This window comes from Helianthus annuus, chromosome 1 (genome assembly GCF_002127325.2).
Source record: "Helianthus annuus cultivar XRQ/B chromosome 1, HanXRQr2.0-SUNRISE, whole genome shotgun sequence".
Lineage (NCBI taxonomy): Eukaryota > Viridiplantae > Streptophyta > Magnoliopsida > Asterales > Asteraceae > Helianthus > Helianthus annuus.
In genome coordinates, this window is record NC_035433.2 from 58,065,903 (window position 1) to 58,071,662 (window position 5,760).

Here is a 5,760-nt window from a genome sequence, read left to right on the forward strand (position 1 = left end):
AGAAAACATCAAGTGATGTGTGGATTTGTAGGTAGGATAGCCCAAGCTATCCAAATAATCACAAAACTTCAAGTGTAGGACTTGTTCATCACATGTAGGTTAAAACCTTATTAAAACAAAACGTTTTTGAGGATTAAACCTCAGGATTTACATGTTACAACCTTTTTTTTAAGCACACATAATCATAATCTTGATTAGTGGCATAAGGACATAGGAATCTATGAAGAAAACATGAGTTTTCTTCCTAAACATGAAGATAAAAATGAGCAGAATTTATGTGCACTTTCGACCTAAAAATGGTGAGGTTTTACCTTAGTTTGCCCAATAAAACTTGTGATAACTTTCCTAGATGTTACCCAAGTGTTGTAGAAGAAGAAACAAGAAGAAAAGTGAAGTGGAAGTGAGTTAAAACTCACTTTTTATGGCTGGAACTTTCAAAAATGTGGCTGAAACTCAGCTGAGTTTGGGAGGGTTTTTGAAGTGTTTGGAGGCTTGTAAAAGTGTAATAAGGAGTGGGGAAGTGCTTATTATATAGGGAAGGGATTAGGGTTTCAATGGGTTGGGCTTTGGAAGTGTTTAGAAGGGATTAAACCTTGAAACAAGCCCACAAAACCAACCCAATAAGGGTTGATTTGCACTAGTAGGGGCTGCCATACATTTTTTTTATATATATTTTTTAAACATTATAATGTGCCATTTTGTTATTTAAGTTATGCAATAATATATAACCATGTTTTCCTTAACTCGTAGCAAGGTATAACATGGAATAAAACATGATTTAACTAGGTAAAAAGTGTGATGTACAAGTATGTAATATGTTTGTAAGTGACAAGTATATGTCACATATTAGATGATTAATCGTTGTGTAAATAAGCATATTATTAGGGGTTTTTAAGTATCAACAATTTAAAAGCAAGCATCAACATGTATCGTAAATAAGTATCGTATCCGTATGAATTACGAATAAGATTCGATGTACAATGAATTCGAACATATAAGCATGTATGAATATGTAGAATGTGAATTTAAAGAAATAAGAATTTTATTTATGATCCAAGTCTCGGATTTTACAACGATTACAACAAAAAGACGATTACAAGAATACAATATTTCCAAAAATAGCATTACAAGGCGAGCTTTCTAATTACGGAAAGTATGAAAAAGCAGGGCGTTACAGTCTCCCCTCCTTTAGGAAATTTCATCCCGAAATTTATTCAAGAGGAAAACCTTGGAGAAAAGCACTTTGGCTAAAAGAATCGAGACTTGGGAGTTTTGAAACGTTTAGAAAAGTATGAAATTTTGAAGAACGGAAGGATAGGAGTTTGTTGACTAAAATGAGTTGAGGCGTTTAAGCATAAGTAAAACGTGCATGTGTGCGCATAGGCATACGAGTTTAAAAAAGTTTGAATAACCCAGAATGGAGAGGTATCTCTAAAATATGATATCCAAGAGGTAAAACTTTTGTATGATACGGTTAGTATTTTGATGAAAAGTGTGGCCGCACTGCAAAAGTTTCATTGGTTTCAAAGAACGTTGATAATTCCAGTTTTTGTATAGAATTCTTTATCGGTGAAAACCGAGGAAGTTAGGTATTTTAAATAACAATAAAAATGGTTTTGAAGGTAACGGCCAAATAGCTTTTTGACACATAAACAAGGATGGAAGATAGCCTTAAATAGTAAGAAAGTATTTTAGGTTTCGAACATTTAAACCGACGGATTGTAAATGGGGTTTGTACAAAAAAACAAGGAATAATGGGGTAGAACGGAGGTACGAGAGTGAATGATCGATAAACAAATACGAGTATAAGGATGGCATGCGTATTGGATAACGAAAATGTTGGGTTAAGGATGAAGTCTCTTCGTGGATAATCGGATATCGTGCGTTTAGCAATGCATTTGTGAGTTGTTAATGTTTGCATTTTAGGTCTAAATATGGTCTACAAAACACCGAATTTCTCATGGCACGTATTATGAAATTTGGTAACATGGTGAAAACACTTATATATAGTAAGTACCAGCGACGTATCCACCATGTTTTAATCATGTTACGTCTGTTTCGTTGTTCGGGGTCATGTTACGTTCCAGGTTTTACCATACACAGTAGTACACTCTATGATTCTCATGCGCCTATCACTATAATCCTGTGTGCACCCGCGATTATTTTGATCGTCACATGATCCGCATAGCTTGTACTAGTTGTGTATGAATCAGGGTATACATAAATTTGGAAAATGAGAATGTGTACATATAAGAATGTAGTATATAAGCATGTTCATGTGTAAGTATGTATGTGACCTACGTAAGCGAGTCCCTCAAGTTATGCTCACGTATAGGTACAAATTTATGAATATGAGTATGAATAAAAGCATGATTATAAGTATAAGTTTAAATATGAATATGCATGTAAATATAAGTATAAACATAAAACGTATGAGTAGTATGAGTATAAGTATAAGCATAAAACGTATTGTTATGAATATGAGTATGAGTGTGATTACGAATAATAATGATTGTGTATATAGTATTAATCGAAGCATAACGAATTTAAGCATACAAAACAATCAAAAGGTTGAGTATGTAAAAACGAATGGTATAAATGTAATTGTCGCGAGATATTGACTAAAACGTATACTATGATATGAGGATTTTAGTTGGTGCATGTAAAAAGAGTATAATGTATTTACTGGTTATACGTGACGTATTTTGTAAAGAATGGAAATGCTACTTTTGTTTTAGAAGAATTCAGGTAAGTCGAAAATGGTCGGTCCCTATGAAGTTTTCTTGCCCGTGTGTTTTGAAGTTGAAAGGAAGTATTGAGTGGTGTATGTATAAAAGGCTTTTGAAAATAACAGGTTTACATCATTTTAAAGGATCTTGCATTGAAATAAGAAATTTGAAATTTGGAGGTTCTCGTAAAAACGTTGATTCTTAAAAAGAAATTTAGCATAATGAACTTAGTGATCGTTGAAAAGTGTTTTTAGTAAAATGATTTATTGATTTTGAAAAGAGTTTTAGTAAAATGATCTTATAATATCTATGAGATCTTATAGGCATGTGAGGAAAGTTGGTTTGATTTTTGATTGTGAATAAAAGTCCTTAGTACAATGATATAATGTGAGCGTGTTTTAGTGATTACGTTAAGCATGAAATTTGTGGCAAGATATTCAGTAGACCAATTAAGTTGATGGGTAGCATTTCGTCAAATTTTTGAAAATCGGGAAACAAAATGTTTATGGTATGACTAAGTATTTTGTGTATGCGGTTTATGTGAAATAGATTATGGGGTAAGATATACGTTTAATAAAACAATAAATTTTGAAATTTGCATAAGTAGAGATTTTGACAAATGAAAAACGACTTAGATATAAAACTTGATCGTGTTGTATAGTGAAGTATCTTTTGAAAGAAAATTTTGGTAACAATCACCTAGGTAAGGGAATCACCCCTAACTCATCGGTGAGGTCGTTTTAAGAAAAGAAGGGGTGGAGTTAATCATCAAGGTAAGGAAATCACTCCTATCTCGATGATATGTCTCCATTTTGGGGCTACAAGGAATGTAAATCAAAGCGAGTGATGTTTTTTTTTTTAAATCATGCATGTAATAATGTATGGATGTAAGAAAGATTTAGCATGATGGAGAATTGCATCATACGAGATTGACACTAGTAAAACATAGGTTTGATTAAAACTTGGATTGTTCCAAAACGGAACTTTGACTAAACCAAAGTGGTCGAAAATTCTTTTGAATTTGAGAAACATGCTTTAGCCTAATAGATGGAATACTCTCGCCGATATTTCGGTTAACAGTATTCACCCTTCCAGTTACTACATGTTCCAAATCAATCGAAAATTCGAGACTTGGCGGGATTTTTGAAAATCAAGGAGCGGGACTAGTCGACAAGGTGCGGGTTTCACCCCTAACTTGACGATTTCGTACCTTAAGTGTGGTTGGTACTCGTCGGGTCAAAATTTAATTTCGGCACTTTGACAAGGGTCCCCTAGAATTTGAAATGGAAATTCTCCATCAAGGTGAGGATTTCACTCCTAACTTGGTGGCGAATTTCGTGTAAAAAGAATAGATAGATTGAGAGTCGTTCACCAAGTTGTGGGTTTCACGCCTATTTTGGTGAAGTCGTCTCGTTTGTGTATATGAGTGGTTTCGAGTTTAGTATCAACGAGTAAAATGCCTTAGGAAGGTGTATGTTTGAAATATTAAAACAAGTATAAGCACATAAAGCATTTCAAGGTATTAACACATAAAAGGCGTTTCAAGAGATTAGCATATGAATCAAGTATGGTCGAATTTGGTACTTAACTATAGACTAGGTCAAGAGCCTGGCAATTTTCCTAATTCCCTATAGTTGTGGCTCTGATACCAATCAGTCACACCCCAACCGATGGCGGAAACATCAGAGTGAGACGAAGAAAGATTGCTCATCACACATAACGTTAATTGTGACAATAGAATTAAATATAGATTGATTTCATTCATAACAAAATGTTACAATACATGGAACTTGAAATACAACATGTTCAATACAAGAAAAACAATACAACAAACAAGTACAAAAAATTATACAACATACTAAAGCCTAAAACGTCTCTATGTGTATCTAGGCATCATCACTACTTCAGTTTCATAGCATCGTCATCATCAGCCTGTAACATGTTAAAAAGTATAGTTCAATACAAATATGTATTGGAGAGTATGCAGGTTTTCATACATAGCTTAAAAAGATAAGTTTTAAACAATTCCACATGGCAAGCTACTGAAACAAGATAAACAATAAAATCGGTATGTGTTTAACTAATCAAACCAATGATGATACGCAATAAGCTCTTAACATAGCCAAAAGTTTACAGACGGTGCGTTAATCCTATAGCGCTATATATGTCAAGGATAGGCTCGTACGAAGTTAATGATAAGTCTAACACAAAACGTATAACCCCAAGTTTAAAGTATCGAGTAATCAAGTAGGCATGCATGTACAAGGAATGTTTGTGCATTTAAGAATCAAGCTGAAGTGTAAGTTTCATAGATTAACATGTTACACCCCAAAAAGGTGGTAAACGAAAAGGGGGTTCAAGTATACTCACAAAATTGCTAATTCTTCCGATTATCCAAGTGTCGACTAGTGAATGAGTTTAGGAGGTTGAATGTATACGGTTTGGAGTTCAAGGTATGTGGAGAGTTGGAATTCAGAATTTAAAAGTATATGGAAAGTAAATATATGAGAAAATAACCATCTAGCACACAACACTCATTTTTGACACTTTGAAACCCATGTGGGTTTGAATGTTTTCATGGGTTAAAGTACCCATTCGAATCGTAACGAGTACTATATTCTTAGATGGTGTAACCTATCATTTTGACAAGTAACCATTAGGTTATCATCAAAAGTTTGGTTACTATAAGTAGTATATATTCTATATAGTATATCTTTATAAGTTCTAGTCCATTATCATACAAGAATGTCATAGAAGTCATGCATAGGTAGGAAGATAAATCTTCCATTTAGGAACCTCTTGTGTTTCACCAATACACAAGTTGTCATAAGACAACAAGGATGGTCATGAACTTAAATTAAGGAATTGAAATACATACTATCTAACTAAGAAAACATCAAGTGATGTGTGGATTTGTAGGTAGTGATGCGTGTGTAGTGTAATATGTTTTAGATGTATATTTAAGCCCTTTTTTACACTTTTAGCCAAGTTTTAAATTTATAAAACACGATATTCACTAACACTAAACACA